Here is a 19,282-nt window from a genome sequence, read left to right as displayed (position 1 = left end):
CGTGATGGCTCACGCCTGTAATCTCAACACCTTAGGGGGCTGAGGCAGGCAGATCTCTTGAGCCTAAGGGTTCGAGACCAGCCTGAGCAACACAGCGAGACCTTGTCTCTACAAAAAACTGAAAAACAAATCAGCTGGGCATGGTGACACATACCTCTAGTCCCAGCTACTCAGCAGGCTGAGGTGGGAGGATCACTTGAACACAGGAGTTGGAGGCTGCGGTGAGCCGTGATTGTGCCATTCCAGCCTAGGCAACAGAGTGAGACCCCATCTCAAAAAAAAAAAAAAAAAAAAAAGAAAATAGAAAAATTCTCATCTGATGACTCATTCTGGCCTTCTAAATGAAACCTACCTTCCCAGGCAGTGCTTTATTCTTCCAGGTATTTGTAGAGTTTCTGGCAATCCTTTCAGAAAAACGGACACTGCTGGGTTTTGTTCTCTTAGGATTCTGCTTCTAAGTAGATTGTGTAACTCAATCTATGCTAAAATGTTATTATTTATTTTTTCCTTTGGACATACTTATAGTACAATACAGTTTGGCCCTAAAAACAGTTGTTCTGCTCCCAGGGGTCATTTGCCATTTGACTCTCAGGTTTCTAGCAGGCCGTGGGACAGGCAGTTTTCAAGGGTGAAAGAAGGAGCTTATATCTCAAATAGGTAGCATGGGTGGTGTGGTCTGGGTTAGCTCTGTCTGCTTCAGAGCAGCAGTCAAGAATCCTGGTGCCCAGTCTCTGCCCTAGATTCTATATGTTATTTTTCTATTATTAATTTAACAAACTTGGGCTGTGTGTCTCTCTCTATTACTTCATTTTAACCAATGCCACAGTTCTGTCTGGAAGATATTATCATCCTCATTTTAGAGATAGGATCCCCAAGGGCCAGAGAAGTCAAATAACTCGCCCCACTGTGACTGCCAGCACGTGACCAAAGTTGTGCTAGGGATTACAGTTGTATCTCCTCAGTCCAAGTTTAATGCTCTTAAAAAAAGCCTTTTTCTTTTTCTTTTTTTTTTTCAGAAACAGGGTCTTGCTCTCTGTCACTCAGGCTGGAATGCAGTGTTGCGAATAGGTCACTATAACTTCAAACTTCTGCTTTGGTCTCTTGGGAAGCTAGGACTACAGGTGTGCACTACTACACCTGATTGATTTAAAAAAAAACTTTTTTAGGGGTGGGGTCTTGCCATGTTGCCCAGGCTGGTCTTCAACTCCTGACCTCAAGTGATCCTCCCACCTCAGCCTCCCAAAGTACTTGGATTACAGATGTGAGCCACCATGCCTGGCCAAGACTTCATTTTTTAGGGCAGTTGTAGGTTCATATCAAATTTGAGTGGAAAGTACTAAGCATTCCATAGTCATCGCACACCCACAACCTCCCTTACAATGGCTATCCTCCACCACAGTGGTGCCTGTTACGATGGCTGACATGGACTTTTCAGATTCACTTTCTTCACAATCATGTGCATTTCATGCATATTTTAATAACGCAGTTCTTCTTGGGTTCAAAAAATTAACCTCTATGACCCAGAGTCAGAATGCAATTAAACATTCCTAATTTTGTTATTGTAATGTATTTATCTAACAGACATTTATAAGATGCCTAATTATAGCTGATTCTACACAGTAATATGATTCCATTCATTCTGACTTTCCTCCCTAAGTCCTCAACCTTTTGTAAAGATGGACCCTCTCCTAAGCCCATAGCAACAGGACTCTGAGCTGGTGACTCCCTTATAACTAATGAGGGGTAAATGTAAGATAAACAAGATGGGGAAAAAGAAGGCAGAGAGAGGGAGGGGAGTGCAGATACAGGGACATGGTGACCTCTGATTATCCAAAGCTGTTTCTTTAACACGTTTTTGTGCTACGACCGCCTGCTATCTACAGTCTGCACGCTGCGTTCACTCCTCCTAATTAAAGCCAGCAGGCTAGGATGGAGAAAAATAGTCTAAAGCCAAGAGGGTGGGGTACTGAGAAAGCAATAGCTTTCTTTTCTCTTTAGGGGGAGATTCTGAGCTTGTTCTAGGTTAGGTGAAGCTGCCCCAAAAGACATACCCAGGAAATTAAAACCAGGGCGGTCAAAGGTATCATTTGAATTGATTGCATTCCATTTTTCTGAGGCCTCTGGACTGTGGCTCAGCATGCTGGAAGAAAGGGAATGACAAATGAGGGAAACAGATTTTGTCAGGCTGACACGAGACATGAGAGTCTGCATGACATGAGAGTCTGCATGACTGTTTCCTGGCCCTAACTATTAGTGGAGTCTCAGTGGGAGGAAATAGCTATTCAGAAATAACAGCATTTACTATTACTCTCCTTTTTTTTGTCTACTAGACTCCTAGGTGTTTCTAAAATTTTGGTGGCCACTGAGTAGCCTATGTATGAGTACATTCTTTGCTATAAAGAACTACCGGAAACTGGGCAATTTATAAAGAGAAAAGGTTTAATTGACTCACAGTTCTGCAGGCCATACAGAAGGCCCAACTGGGGAGGCCTCAGGAAACTTACAATCACAGTGCAAAGGTGAAGGGGATAAAAGCACATCTTCACATGGCGGCAAGAGAGAGAATGAAGGGGTAAGTGCTACACATTTTTAAACAACTAGATCTGTGACAATGCACTCACTATGAGAACAGCAAGGGGGAAATCTGCCCCTATGATTCAATCACCTCCCACCAGGTCCGTCTTACCACACTGGGGATTACAATTCAACATGAGATTTGGGTAGGGACACAGACCCAAACCATATCAACCTGGAAGACTGATGAAAACACAGATAGGCAGGACTCACCCCAGAGTTTCTTTTCTTTTCTTTCTTTCTTTCTTTTTTTTAAGATAGAGTCTCGTTCAGTTGCCTAGGCTGGAGTGCAATGGTGTGATCTTGGTTCACTGCAACCTCTGCCTCCCAGGTTCAAGTGATACTCCCATCTCAGCCTCCCGAGTAGCTGAGATTACAGGCACCTGCCATCATGCCTGGCTAATTTTCGTATTTTTTTGTAGAGATGGGGTTTCACTATGTTGGCCAGACTGGTCTTGAACTTCCAACCTCAGGTGATCTGCCCGCCTTGATCTCCCAAAGTGCTGGGATTACTGGCATGAGCCACTACATGTGGCCTCACCTCAGAGTTTCTGATCCAGTAGAACAGGGTGGGTTCTAAGAATGTGTATTTCTGACACGTTCCCAGGTGATGCTGGTGGTCTGGGATGACACTTTGAGAGCCAGTGCTCTAAACCAGCTGTTCCCAAACTTTCATATGTATAGGCCTTCAGAATCATCCATTATTTGATTTGCTCTATTGGCATTAGCTCACAATACTTGGAGCTGAAGTGTACTTGCAAGAGAGAGAAGGTTTTTAGTGTAGGTCATTCTGAGCTAACATGATCCCACTATCAGCAGGCAGTGATACTTCGACCCACAATGCCCTGGGGGAGGGAGTTAAGCTCCTTTTAAACAGTGTTGGATTGGGCCAGGCATGGTGGCCCATGCCTATACTTCCAGCTACTTGGGAGGCTGAGGCAGGAGGATGGCTTGAGCCCAGGAGTTCTGGGCTGTAGTACACTATGCCAGTTGGGTGCCCATACTAAGTTTGACATCAATATGGTGACCTCCTGGGAGTGGGCAGTGGGGGTGGGGTGACCAGGTTGCCTAAGGATGGGTGAACTGGCTCAAGCTGAAAATGGAGCCGGTCAAAACTCCCATGTCAATCACTAGTGGGATCACACCTGTAAATAGCCACTGTACTCCATCCTGGGCAAGCCACAAAAGCCAAAAAACACACACAAAATGTTGGACTGGGCAATGAGGAGGTTGGGGTTGAACCTGTTTCCACTATGGTATAGTAGAAAGAGCGTGTGTGGTTTGAGAGTTAGTCAGGCAAGTTTCTTTCAATTCCCAGCTCTGCCCCTTATGGTGGATTGACTTTGAATGTGTTATTTAGCTCATTTGTGCTTCCATCTCCTATCTGTAAATTTTATTTAATCCACAAATATTTATTAAGCACATGCCATCTTTCCAGATTCTGGGAATACAGTGTGTAAGAGGACACAGTCTCTGCATCATGGAGCTTATACTGTGGTGCTAGCTACTCCGGAGGCTAAGGCAAGAGGATTGCTTGAGCCCAGGAGTTTGAGGCTGCAGTGAGTCATGATTGCACCACTGTGCTCCAGCTTGGGCCACAGAGTGAGACCTTGTCTCAAAAATAAACAAACAAACCAACCTTCCCTGCATTTGTATCTCCTAAATTAAAAAAAAAAATTAAAAAAATTAAAAATACCTAAAAAAAAGAGGATCTTACCATAATTTATGAGATTTTAAGTGAATGGTTTGTTTTTTTCTCCCTGAGCTGTTCCTGGTCTCATCTCTAAGATATACATGACACATCATTTGACTCTTTCCTTTGACCAGGTTTGATGGAGAGAACAAGGCAAAAGCATAAGGGCCAGGTAAGGGGAGGGTGGAAAAAGAAAACAATTGCATACTTTGCATCTTTGCAGGGAAAGGGCATGGATTTTGCTGCAGACAGGCTCAAGGTTGAATTCTAGTAACTCCATTTAAACTTTGTGCCAATTGCTTAAGCCTCTTCATCATGAAATGAAAACACTACTGCTACTACTAATACCTATTTTGCAGGCCAGGAGTGGTGGTTCATGCTGTAATCCCAGAACTTTGGAAGGCTGGGGCGGGAGGATCACTTGGGGGTCAGGAGTTCAAGATCAGCTGGACCAACATGGTGAAATCCTGTCTCTACAAAAAATACAAAAAGTAACTGGACGTGGCGGTGGGTGCCTGTAATCCCAGCTACTCCGGAGGCTGAGGCAAGAGACTCGTTTGACCTTGAGAGGTGGGGGTTGTAGTCAGCTGAGATTGTGTCTCTGCATTCCAACCTGATGACCGAGTGAGATCCTTCTCTCCAAAAAACACCCCCCCTAAAAAACAAAAACAACACGAAAACCTGTTTTACAAAGCTGTAACAGAAGAATGAATAAGCTCTGGTCTGAAGTATCTACTCAATACAGACTTATTATCTGGCGTGTCCTTTTGTGCTTTTTTCTTACTGCTTCCCTCTCTGTTGATCAATTCCCTCTCTGCTCAGGTGAGTAGTGTCTGCTATTTGGGCTTCACCTTTTAGGGAAGAAAGAGCATAGTAAGTCACACAGTACCTTTCCCGTGAGTGTTGCATTTTAAAAGGGAGCATCCCGTGGAGAAGGCAATGTTTAACACTCAAGCTGGAACTTCAGGCTTCTATGGCAAAACTAATTTGAAATGATGGTGGGCAGGGGAGCTTCACTGGTATGGGTCCTAACACTTCTCAGGATCACTGATTTTGTTCTTACTCCTGGATCCCAGGAGGTGGGTATTTGCACTGTCTTTAATTGCCATGCTTATGGGGTGGGGGGAGGACTGCCTCTTTATCTGAGGAGCCAGGCAGGCAAAACTCTTCCTGGGCCTTAACAGGGTTTGTTAATTTCTGCTCACAGTCCTTTGGTGGTGGTGGTGGTGGTGCTGGAGGTAATATGTGTATGCGTGTCGATTTGCAGTTGTTTATTACTCTAGTGGTAGAAATGGGGGCTATGGGTCATGGTGAAGTGGTTGGTCAGGGAAGGCTCCAGAAAGGAAACATTTGGGCTGTCCTTGAAGGAAGAACTAGAGTCCAGCAGGCTGGAAGGACATTTCGGGCAGAAGGAGGAGCATGAACAAAGGCACTTACCAAGAAAGCATCCCCTGGGGTGAGGGGAGGGCTGGAGTGTCTGTAAAGCTGCTGACCTCTGGCCCTGGAGGGGGTTCCCATCCCCACCCCATCCATTTCATGGCCTTCCAAACCACTGGGCAGTTAGCAATTCATTGACTTGAAGGACAAACGCAATGCCCTTTCTTTACTTTAATGCTGCATTCTTTAGGTGTCGGGTCCCACACAGCCAAGGCTTGGGGACGCTGTCTGTCCACGCACGCCTTTTTGAGAGGCAAGCGTAACCTTTTTGGTCCCTGGGTGACTAACCTCTGTGATTGTTTTGCTCATTTGCTATAAATGACTATCTCTACCACTTGGTTAATTATGTGATTACAGCAGCCGGTGACAAGGAGAAAATTAAAAATCCATGCTGCATTTTCTATAACACTTTATTGCTCTATGCAAAAGAGGGCAAATGCAATTTAGCTGAACTGCGATGAACAAGAGCTTCTTCCTTCCCCTCGTTTCAGCCCCTCCCTTGTCCTCCCCTGGGGAGAAGCTGTGTTAGCAGATGACTAAAGCTGGGAAGAGAGCAGGTGTGGAAGGAAACATAAATTACCATTATCCCTGACAATTCTGGACAGTGCCACCCACAGAGCAGCAGCTCAGCCAGATATTTTCCCCTGATTTCGGGAAAGGCCAGTAAGCTGTGGGCTTCTGCTAAGTGTGTTAGTGTAGAACAAGGTTTCCACTTGGGCTCCACATTTGATCTTTATTTTTTTATAGTGCCCTGCTATAGTTGTGCCTCTTCTGAAAAATCCAAGATACAGAAAGGGGAGGCCCTGCTAACATGGAACGAGTACGTTCTTGGAGCCAAGACACCTGAGTTCTTGGAGTCAGGACACCCTGCCACTTACCTGTTGTCTGAGGCAGGGCTGTGGCTTATTCTGTCTAAGCTTCAGTTTTTGCACTTATAAAGTAGGGATTTTTTTTTTTTTGACAGAGTTTCGTTTTATTGCCGAGGCTGGAGTGCAGTGGTACGATCTTGGCTCACTGCAATCTCCACTTCCTGGGTTCAAGCTATTCTCCTGCCTCAGCCTCCTGCCGGGAAACAGGTGCTTGCCACCACACCTGGCTAATTTTTAGTAGAGAGGGGGTTTCACCGTGTTAGCCAGGATGGTCTCTATCTCCTGACCTTGTGATCTGCTTGCCTTGGCCTCCCAAAGTGCTGGGATTACAGGTGTGAGCCACCGTGCCTGGCTTAAAGTAGGGATTTTAAATCACCCTTTCTCTCCTATCACATTTAACATCTCTGATATCAGGCTACCCTGACGATGGATGGTGTTTTACAATGTGTCGAAAGTTTAATTGACTTCACTTTTTTAAAATAGTGTTCCATTAAATAATATTGGGTCTTAGAATTGGCATTTTAGACTTGAAATAAGGTCCTGTGCAGGCTGGTTGTAGAGATTTAAAGAAGAAATATATGTGATCTATGTGACTCTCTATGCTATTGTCAGACCCCTAGGATATGAATTCTAATCAGGGCTCCCTTGTGTCATCTAGACAAGTTATTCAAAATTGATCCCTTCACCTAGAAAATGAAACAGTCTCCAAATTCTCCATCAGAATTAGCCTAAGGCAGTGTAAGGCCAAGGAACTAGACAAAGCTTAGGGGTCAATAGCATCTGCACCATCTCTATCCTTGCCTATATGTTTGTGGACACGAAGATTCCTGGGAGTTACAAAGGTGAAGAAAGCCTGGTCACAGACGAGGTTCAGGGTTTATGGGTGTGAGTGGCATACATGTTTAGTTTATGTGTGTTGCTATAGCAAAATGCTACAGACTGGGTAATTTATAAGCCAGAGAAATTTATTTCTCATAGTTTTGGAGGCTGGGAAGTCCAAGATGAAGGCACTGGCAGATTGTGTCTGGTGAGGGCTGGGTTGTGTCGCTTCCAAGATGGTGCGTTTTCACTGTTACCTCATGTGGTGGAAGGGATGGAGAAGGGTGAGCCCACTTCCTCAATCTCTTTTATTTAATTTTATTTTTTTGAGATGAGTCTCGCTCTGTTGTTCAGGCTGGAGTGGAGTGGTGCAAGCTGGTCTCATTGCAACAGCCACGTCCCGGGTTCAAGCAATTTGCCTGTCTCAGTCTACCAAGTAGCTGAGATTACAGGCATGTGTCACCAGGCCTGGCTAATTTTTGTATTTTTAGTTGAGACAGGGTTTTCACCATGTTGGCCAGGCTGGTCTTGCTATGCTATCCAGGTTGGAGTGAAGTATTGCAATCATAGCTCACTCCAGCCTTGAACTCCTGGGTTTGAGCTGTCCTCCTGCCTTGGCCTCCCAGGTAGCTGAGACTTTAAGGCGTGTGCCACCATGCCTGGCTAATGTATTTTGTTTTATTTTGTAGAGATGGAGGCTCTTATTATGTAGCCCAAGCTGGTCTGGAACTCCTGGGCTCAAGTGATACTCCCACCTCAGCCTCCCGAGTAGCTGAGATTACAGGTTTGAGCCACTGCATGCAACATAAAGTTCTTTTGTAAACTGTTACAAAACAGTTCCCACCTTCGTGACTTAATCACCTCCTAAAGACCCCACCTGTCTACCAAATTGGTCATGATTTTCAACATAATGAATTTTCTGGGGACACATTCAGACCATAGCATATGGCACAGTAAATTCATATAAGGCAGAGTAGGATACATGTGATAACTGAGGTATAAAAAGACATTGCTTGTGAATAGAAGAGGTAATTTCAGCAGACAGGTTCAGGAAATAGAACACTAGTTTTGAGTCTTGAATTATGTCTAGAGTTCCAAAATACAGGAATAAGAAAAATGAACAATGAAACACTTTTGAAAAGAGTAGTTTGTGCCTGAGATGTGACAAATTATCTAGTTTGACTCTAGGGTATTTGGAGGCAAGACATGTTTGAAGTGGTTGGAATGTTTTGGGGCAGAGAAAAAGCTATGATGGGAATGAGGTAACTGACATCACTGTCTGTCTGCTTGCTCAAGACATGCACCTTGAAGCCATCTCTGAAGTCTTTCGTTCTTTTTCCTTTGCCTCCCACATGTGATCCTAGAGTAGATTCTGTAGAATCCTATCCCTTTTGCATATCATACCTCTCCATCTCTGTTGCTGTCCCTCTGGTCCAGGCTACCTCCACATCTCATTTGAAATCTGCAGGGACTTCCAGCTAAGTTCCCTGCCTCGTCCCTTGCCCCAGTTCAAACTCTTCTTCTTAGGGTAGCCAGACTTACCCATCTAGTCTGAATATCACATTAAGTTTGCAACCTTTCTTAAAACCTGCTAATGGTTTCTCATCAGACATGGGGTTAAAACTCTATGGGCCCATTAGGCCCACGTGGTCCAGGCTCTCCAACCTCATCTCCCAACCATTCTGTCCCTTGTTCCTGACACTCTACCCACCCTGGTCTTCACGGATCCATCAGGTGTTTGCCTTGGCTGGCTCCTTAGCTTGACGTAGCAATCTCCTCGAGGGTCATGTGGCTTATTCCTAGATACTCAGGTCTCCATTTAAGTGTCACTTGCTCAGATGCTCTTCCTAATCACCCACTGTGGAGTGATCCCCAACCCTGTCATTCTCTAGCACTGCTTTATTTTCTTCATAGCACTTGTCACCCTTTGAAATCTTTTGTTTGCTTAATTTGTCTCCCTTCTACTATTGTACTAAGAAATTAGGAATCTTGACTGATTTTTGATCTCTTGATTTCCCCAGTATCTCCCATGCTTGACATTTAATTGATATTTCATTGAATAAAAAGGCAAAGCTGGAGTGGCAGGCTGAGGCTAAATTTTGGAATGCTTGGGTGCATTGCTAAGAAGCCTGGACTTCACTCGATGGTTAAGAGGAGAGGCATTAGAACTCTTTGAGCAGAGGATTCATACAATTAGAACTAAGCTTTATGAGTATTGAACCAGTGGCAGGATGCAGGCTGAACTGGACAGGGAAGAGACTAGGAGTAAGAGATCCATAAGGAAACCAAATTTCATATAGGAGATGACTCTTTCTAAAATACTCGATGATTTTCTGGCTTCTTTCTTTGCCTTTGTGGGTAAGAAACAGTGTTTGAATATTCCTGTCATATCCTGGACATAAAACCAGGAAAGCATTATTACTTTTTTTTTCTTTGAGATGGGGTCCCTCTCTGTCACCCAGGCTGGAGTGCAGTGGCATGATCCTGGCTCACTGCAGCCTCAAACCTCTGGGTTCAAGCAATCCTTCTGTCTCAGCCTCCTGAGTTGCTGAGACTACAGGCGTGCACTAATTTTTTTTTTAAGAGATGGAGTCTCCTTCTGTTCCCCAGGCTGGTTTCAAACTCCTGAGCTCAAGGGATCCTCCTGCCTCAGCTTCCCAAAGTGCTGGGATTACAGGTGTGAGCCACAGTGCCACTTGGCACGTTTACCACTTTCAAATGTCCTAATTTGTTGATGGATTTGTTCTTTCCTCCCTCCTCCTCATCTCCGGACTGCCTTGTTCATCGAGGATGAGACGTCTTGTTCTCTTGATTTCAGAGTCTGGCACTGTGTAAGGCTCTCAGCAAGTGCTTAACACGTGTTTGTGGGATACACAGATGTGGGAAGTAAATACTTCTAAGTGTTTTCAGAAGGCTATTATCCTGAGTCATTTCAAATTGGCCCATAGTCAAGTCTTTGTTTTGTTCAAACCAAGGAATGGCACCTTTAATGAAATGGGAAGCTGAGGTAGAGATAAAGGCATGATGAGGGAAAACATGATAATTCTTTATTTTGATTTCTTCTCCGGACTTTGATTTATTGTTACAGAGTTTTTCAGGTCATAAATGCGGAAGAAACATGGAGATCATTTTTAGGAGAACCGAGAAGGTATCTGTGGTCATAATTCAGTGTGTTTTGTTTTGGGGAATGAGAATTCATGTTTTCATTTCATTTGTTGTTGCTAAGCTCTGAAGATTGCCAATTAGCCCTTGCCCTTGCTGGATGCCTTGGTAAATTTTTAAAATTTGTGGCCCTTGAAAAGACAAAGCAAACAGCTCTATTATTTTTCTGTACTTTTGTATCTTTATTATAGCACTCATTATAGTCTGCTTTGTATTATGGTTATTTGTTGGTGTGACTTTCTTCTCAGTTAGATTGGGAAGCCTTTAAGGCAGGAACTATGTTCATTCATCTCTTAGCATGGTACCGGGTACGTAGAAGGAGCTTAATTGATGTGGGCTGTATGAAATTTTTTGTAATTTTACATTAAGACACAGAGAAGGGGTTGTTTTGCTTTTTCTTAGTCCTCTTGGGAACTAGATGTTGATGCCATATTTTCTGTATTTCTGTTTGATCTGAAATCATTTATACATTGTTTTCAGATATTTCATAAGGATTATATTTGCCTATATCAACTTCTATATCTGTCAGAGGCATTTGAACCAAAGTGACTCCATCTTGAATAGGGGCTGGATAAAATGAGGCTGAAACCTACTGGGCTGCACTCCCAGAAGGTTAGGTTAGACATTCCTGGTCACGGGAGGAGATAGGAGTCTGGCACAAGATACAGGTCACAAAGACCTTGACAATAAAGCAGGCTGCGATACAGAAGCCAGCCGAAACCAAGATGGCGATGAGAGTGACCTCTGGTCATCCTCACTGCTCATTATATACTAGTTACAATATATTAGCATGCTAAAAGACACTTCCAAATGTCCCAATTTGGAACCATGATCACTGGCAAATGTATCCCTAAAGGTCTGATCACCTACCCTTTGTCAGGGTTTGGTCAGGTGGCCCCCTTTCTGTTCTCCTTAACTCAAGAGGAAAGTAGAAAACTGGGACTGGAAAATCCCCCTTCCATGCAGCAGCTTAGCAGGGCTGTGAAAGTGTAGGAGGATGCCAGTGGCAGAAGGTTCACTTGGCTACCTGACTGTGGTCATGCTAAAAATTAGGATTCTGATGATTCCTCTGGATGGACATCCAGGTTACTTTATTCTACAAGACCCAGTTCCTTTTGGGATTTGATTTCAAATGAATGTTTTACAGAGCTAATTAAAAAATCATAGTGTTGATGTTATAGACGGAACCCAGGGGGAGAGAAAGCTGGAGGCTCAGAAAAGGCATCAGAGTGATGCCGGGGGTAGACATTATGTTCAAAGGATGCACAAAGGTGGCCGCAGCAGTTAACAGTGACTGCTGTGAGTCAGCCCCAAGTCAGAGATCTTCTAATGACAGCTCAGAAAGGAAGTTGCAAACAGCAGTCCACTGGGTGGCTGATAGTTACTGAAACGTAGCGGAAGCCGTGGCACTGGATATAATTGGCTGAAGAATAGGGGCACATTATACGAAATGGTACCTTTAAGAATTAACAAGTTTCCATTCCTCTTAAGATAAATCAGTATAAAAGATTTTTAAGTAAATGGTTATGTCAATGATGGAGAAAATGTTTTCTTTCGAATGAATTAAATTGACTCGGGAGATGCAAGAGAGATTTCTTCACCCTGGGATGAGTGGGCACAACATTTACAAGCCGTGCCGTCATATGGTTTCTTGGTTTCTGGGTTGTTTTCTAATATAGATCACTGAGGAAATGATATTAGCCCTGAAGTGCTCTACTACAGAGATGAAAACCACCAAGTTACGCTTATTGCCAAAGGGAGCGTCCTCTGAGCATGTTATGAATAGCTCTTCCTTGTCTGGCTGAGCTAGTGCAGCTACAGTTCTGTGTGGAGGCAGCTGAATGATTCTGTCACCCTGTGGCTGCATCTCCCTGGAAGAGACTGAAGTGCCCCCAGGACAGATTAAAAGTCAGCCCTGGGCCACTGCCTGGGGAGGTTGGTTACAGTATCATGGTTGTAGGTTTAGGAGGTGGACAGCCTAGTGTCAGTCCCAGTGCTCACGGGTGCCCCCTACCTGTGGGACCGTATTTAACATCTTTGCACCCTGGGTGCTTCACCAGTGGGGATAATAATAATACCTACTTCACAGGCTTTTTTTTGGGTAAAATAAACAGCGTTAAGTATTATTACAGAGCAGATGTTCATAACCTACTGTCTGTGGGCCAAATCCAGTCTGCTACCATTTTTTTGTCAATAAAGTTTTATTGGAACATGGCCACGCCCATTCATTTTATATGATCTATGGCTGATTTCATGCTAAAATATTGATTCGCTTGTTCTTTATGAAAGAAAGTTTCCTGACTGCTATTAGACGCTTCCAGAGGCAAGTGTACAAGTCACGAGGAACAAGGTCACCAAAGAAATGACAGGGAATTTGTAGTGTCTCATGGGCTGGCAGGTGAGAAGATTGGGGGATGCCTGTGAGGTGATGGGGTTTGATTCACAACTCAGGATTTTCCTAAACTCTCATTGCATTAAGAACGCAGCCCGAGTGTATTTTTTCCACCAGGCATGCATTTGGTCCACAGAGTGATGTCCTTGCCTGCCAGACAGCTGTCTGCCAGTACACAGGCTGTATCCCCTGCCAGGCAAATCTGTCAAATGCTCCAAACCCTTCCCTTTTATCTTTGAACTTTCTACCCATCCCTTCCTGATTATGGAACATAGTTGTGTGTCAGGGTCTTCTCAATCAGGGTGGTAGGGGAGGAGATGCCAGGGCAGGGGAAATAGGACTGCATTTTTGTTTAATGTGCCTGAGTTAACATGTTTCCATAAACCCCTCAGGCTGAAGGTAGTCTGCAGTCTCATAAAGAATCTGTGCTTTCTGACTGATCTTGGATTTCAGCTCATTCAGGGGGCATGATCAGAAAATGCTTCGAATCTGAAACCTGAGGGGCAGGACATGTTTCCGTGGTATAATTGGAAGAATTCCTATAAATCTGCTTGGACCAAAACTTCCCCATTCCCTGTAAGGAGTTGAAGCCTGAGGGCTGATGCCTAACAGGTCTCAGGTATCACCCTGAAGAGTCCTCCAGAAGGGTAACTGTGTTTTGATGCCATTTATGGTACTCTGCTACCTGGGAGTGCTGTCTCCTCACCCACAGATACGTGTGAAGGAGCTGGGTTTCAGAATCAGAGAATCATAGGACACAGTTGGGAGGTAGAGACCATCCAACCACGTCTTCACAATGTAGACATAGAGGTCTAGAAAATAGATGACACGTATCCAGATTATACCATCAGTCACACCCCAATGTTGTGATATTAAAAACAATGAGGTGGAAAGTCCAGTTCACTGGAACCCCCAGAACTTTAGGAGACTTGAAGGTTTTATTAGGAGATTTGTGAGTGCTTTTCTGTATTGCAAGAAGCCAAATAGGAGTCATGTCTATATTTATTCATGTTAAGGTCAAATAGGTTAACTAAAATGACAGGTTTTATTATTCTGGTTAGAAACGTATTAACCTAGTATGTTAACATGGGTTATTTCATAAAACTACAGAGCTCTGATTGTAAGATTATATATTATACATATACATAAATATATATGAATTACTATTTATTAATTATATACGATTAATATATTAACATCTAGTTATTTATTAATATACAATATGACATATAATCTATATAAATCCATATAATATATAATATATGGATTATTTTATAGAATATATGATTATATATTCTACATAATTTATAATTCTATACAATTATAATTCTATAATATATTTATATAATTCTATAATCATGTATAGAATATAACTTATAGAAATATATAATTCTATATAGTTATAGAATTATAACAATATATTATATATAGACTTTATATGATATATAGAGAACAAATATGTATAATAGAAGATAATAAACATAATTAGTTAAATATATACTTCTATATTAATTATATAATCATATGTCATAAAGTATATTAAATAATAATTATAACATATATAAATATAATTATATATAGTGTATAGATTATTATACTATTATATACTATATAATGTATATAGTATATACCTATATAATGTAAATATAGTATATACCTATATAATGTGTATGTTGTATATAATGTAATATATAATGTAATATATAATCTATACAGAGCTTATTATTGTACAAACATACCATATATTATGTAGTATATTTATAATTAAACTGGAGAACTAATTTAATTCATAGTTAATGATGTAGGTGTGATAGATACAAGTTTTCTAAGTATGGCATTTATAAAGGATGCCTAATAAAAAACATTCCTGGTAGAGGAATAATTGGGAACCACTAATTCAGGGGTCAAAAACCTACAGATGGCAGGCCAAGTGTGGCTTGGTGCCTGTTTTTGTAAGCAAATTTTTACAAGAACACAGACACGCTCATTGCGTTGTCTGTGACTGCTGTCCTGCTCTGATGGTAGAGTTCAGAAGTTACGGTGAGATCACAGAGCTCTCCACGTCGAACATGTTACCTCTCTGGCCCATTGCAGACATGGGCCCTTTTTGATCTAGTCTAGCCCTCTGATTCCACCCATGAGGACACTATCCTGTGAGGTAGGATGACCTTGCCCTGTATCACACGGCTGGACCTGGAAGAGTCAGAAGGGAAGTCACCTCCTCAGCTTCCCTCTGTGCTTTCACGCCCTGCACCAACTGTACTGCCCACCCAGCTTCTCCAATCATCACCCGTGTCAAGAGGAAACAGATTCAATGAAGAGTATGTTTTAAGAAAGGGATGAGAGGGAAAGGTCTGGCACATGGGAGATTTTCGGGGGCCCAGGGGGGGTCACATTGGGGGAATTTGGGTAGGATCCATAGCAAGAGGGGTTCATCAGGAGGAGTGCCAGTGTTTCCCACGTGGCATGTTTCTTTTTGTTGCAGTGTGCTCAGGCACCTGTTGGGGAGCATGTACACAGGCTCTGGCTGTATCTTTCCAGTGTCCGTCATCCATCCTTATGACAAATACATGGGATAGAGAGTGTTTTTATTCCCTCTTTAAAGATGGTTAGACAAAGGCCAGAGATGTTAAATAACGTGCCCTTGAGCCCAAAGCTGGAACGAAGTAGAACTGGGATTTGAACTCACATAGATAGGCTCTAGAGCCAGCCTCACTGAAATCACACTTCATGTCCCATCACTTCTTTTCTGATGCTGGGCCTGTCATTGTGGGAGAAGCACTTTCTTTCTTCTTCTTCTCGAAAGAAAGATGAATTTACATTTATGTTGACCACATTTTTATTATCCGTGTCTCACTACAGAAAATCTTTCTGTGCCTTCTTGGAGGATGAGGATGCTTACCCTTCAGACACTACAGAAGGAAAATGCACAACTAGCTACATTAATAACACTTACCTCTTGGCTTCAAGGCCCCTCTTCATATAATTTATCCGAGAGACCAGAGTGCTCAAAGACACAGAAGGAATAAGATTACATCGATTGGATACTATGCTTATTACCTGGGTGACAAAATTATCTATGTGCCACATCCCCACAACATGTAGTTTACCTACATAGTGAACCTGAACATGTACCCCTGAAACTAAAATAAGAGTAAAAAAATTAGCATGTTCTAGGAAAGAAAATTCTGTAGCTGAATCCAAATTGTACCTTGTGGATAATAAGTAAATGTGATTAGAAATAAGAATATTTTTAACATAAGAATTTAGAATTTAAAAAAAATATGTTTTTTGGGCTAATTATTATAGATTTACAGAAAATTGAAAAAATAAAAAAAAAGAAAGAAGAAAGAAAAATGAAAAAAAAAAGTATAAGGAATACCCATTTTCCCTAATGGTACCATCTTGCACAGCTACAGTACAATAGTAAAACTGGAAAGTTGACATTATTAAAATCCAAAGAGCTTGTTCAAATGTCATTACTTTTACATGCACTCATTGGTGTGTATATATGTGTGTATAGTTCTGTGCAATTTTGGCACATAGAATTGCATAACCACCACCTATCACAATCAAGATACGGATTGTTCCATTATCACAAGACACCCTTGTGCTACTCCTGTATCACCACACTTACGCCTGCTTCCATTCCTCACTCCAGCAACCAGTCATCTGCTTTCTCTGTCTACAATACTGTCATTTTAAGAATGTTATATACTCATGCCTGCAATCCCAGCACAAAGGTCTCACTATGTTGCCCAGGCTGGTCTCAAACTTCTGGGCTGAAGGAGGATCACTTTTTTTTTTTTTTAACAGGTGATTATTATTAACAAGGGGTGTTCTGTGTTTTCTCATAGAACCAAGATAAACTAGGTAGGCAGCTGGTGCCTGCTTACCACTGATACTAGAAAGTATTTTCCATGAGGAAGCCACAGGGGCAGGGTCACATATCCTCAGGGAGGATCACTTGAGCCCAGGAGTTTGAGAACAGCCTGGGCAACATAGTGAGAACTTTTCTCTACGAAAAACAAAAAAATTAGCCAGGTATGGTGGTGCATGCCTGTAGTCCCAGCTATTCAGGAGGCTGAGGTGGGAGGATGGCTTGAGCCCAGGAAGTTGAGGCCGCAGTGAGTCAAGATCATACCACTGCACTTCAGCCTGGGCTACAGAGTGAGATCCTGTCTCAACAACAGCAACAACCACCACAGCAAAGAATGCCATGCAAATGTAATGGTAGAGTAGTTAATCCCTTGAGATTGACATTTTTTTTCACTCAGCTTAATGCCCTTGAGATACATCCAAGTTGTTGCATGCATCAGTAGTTAATGCCCTTGAGATACATCCAAGTTGTTGCATGCATCAGTAGTTCATTCCTTTTTGGTGCTGTGTAACAGTGCATGACGGGGGTTCCTCACCGTTTAACATTCACCTGTTGAAGGACATTTTGGTTGTTTCCAGTTTCTGGCTATTACAAATAAAGCCGCTACAAACATTTATGTACAGATTGTGTGTGTGTGTGTGTGTGTGGCCAAAAGTTTTCATTTCTCTGGGGTAAACATCTAGGAGTGCAATGTTGTATCATACAGTAAATACATGTTTAGTTGTAGAAGAAACGGCCAAACTATGTTCCAGAGGGGCCGTACCATTTTACATTCCCACTAGGCATACCTGAGGGATCCAATTTCTCTGTATGTTTGTCAGCATTGGGGATTTTCCCTACTTCTCATTTTAGCGATTTGGATAGGTATGCAGTGATTGATCATTGTGGTTTTAATTTGAATTTCCCTCATGGCTAATGTTGTTGAATGTGTTTTCATGTGCTCATCTGCCATCTGTATATCCTCTTCAGTGAAATGTGTATTCATGTACTTCACCATCTTATAATTGGATTTTTAAAATTGTTGAGTTTTGATAGTTCTTTATATATTTAGATGTGAGCTCGTCATTGACGATGTCATTCGCAAATATTTTCTCCCACCCTGCAGCTTATTTCGTCATTCTCTTCACAGTTTCTTTTTTTTTTCCAGAGTAAAAGTTTTTTATTTTAATGAGGTTCAATTTGTCCATTTTTCCTTTTATGGATTGTGCTTTTAGCATAAAAATGAAGTGACCTTTTGAAACAGGGTGGACAGTGGCTAGGATTAGTGTTACCGAAAGAGCTTGTGGGTCCACTGCAAACATTAAAAGGCCAAGTGACCCTTTCATTCTCTCTGTGTGAAGGGTGGTCTGATGCCTTGTTTTAGCATCAAGCTGCTGATGGAGTTCAAGTTAAGCCCTTGATATGCCATTAGTATCTGGGAAAGAGACAGAGGCGGGATGTCAGTTACGTGGGCGCAGAATAAAATCCTTTAGAGTCAAGAGCTATATCTGAGAATTAATGGACTGCTTTCCTCCAGCCTATTCAAATAATTCAGCTCATTTCATGTGAGATAAATTACAGGACCTTGTCACCCTGGCTTCCAGAAGAGGATGCTTCTGTGATTCATGATGCTCACCCCCCGGGAACCTGAGGCGGGGGAATGGGGGCCTGTCTAGCTGACTGATGACTTGTGGCCTGCTGGTCAACCTCCCTGCAAGGAGCAGGGCAAGGGAGGGATTCAGATGAAGCCACTGCTCACAGTACAGGCCTGGACCATGCCATGGAGAGGGAGCAATCTTAACAACCACTGTCCGCTCAATCTTGAAGCACCGTTTGGCATTTTCAGGAGCCCTGTAGGACACAAGCAAAGAGCCAACATCCGGCTGTGTTGTGTGTATGTGTAGCCTTTGTCATTGTTGGTGGTTGTGTTGGTTCGTGCTGTTGTGTATATGTTGAGGCTCTGGGGAGTTGTATTGCAAGGGAGAAGTGAATTCTGGGTGTAGGAGAAATAGTGCAGTGTGCCAGAAATGGAGCCTAGGGCATGATCTTATACTGATGGAAAGTTCTGCAAGGAACCATGGACATCCAGTCTTTTGAACTATCGAGGGCAATGGGAATTAACCATAAAGCAACTTTAAAAAAACCTACTGCATCTTTATTTATTTATTTTTATTTGTGGTACAATTACATTGGTGTAAAGTTCAAGAACAGACAGAACTTGTCTATGGTAGAAATCAGAAAAGAAAGAAGTAGAAATTGACTGAAGAAGGTCACAAGGGAACTTGTTGGGATACTGGAAACATGCTGTGTTTTTATGTGGTTGGGGTTATACCAAGAGAGTTAGATGGATAGATAATTAATGACGATGATGAAGATAGATAGGTAGATATATAGGTAATAGGTAGATAGATGCTAGGTGGATAGAGATTGATAGATAAGAGACAGATGATGAATAATAGGTAATAGATGATAGATAG

Source organism: Saimiri boliviensis, chromosome 13, assembly GCF_048565385.1.
Source record: "Saimiri boliviensis isolate mSaiBol1 chromosome 13, mSaiBol1.pri, whole genome shotgun sequence".
Classification (NCBI taxonomy): Eukaryota; Metazoa; Chordata; class Mammalia; order Primates; family Cebidae; genus Saimiri; species Saimiri boliviensis.
This window is presented reverse-complemented; position numbering follows the sequence as displayed.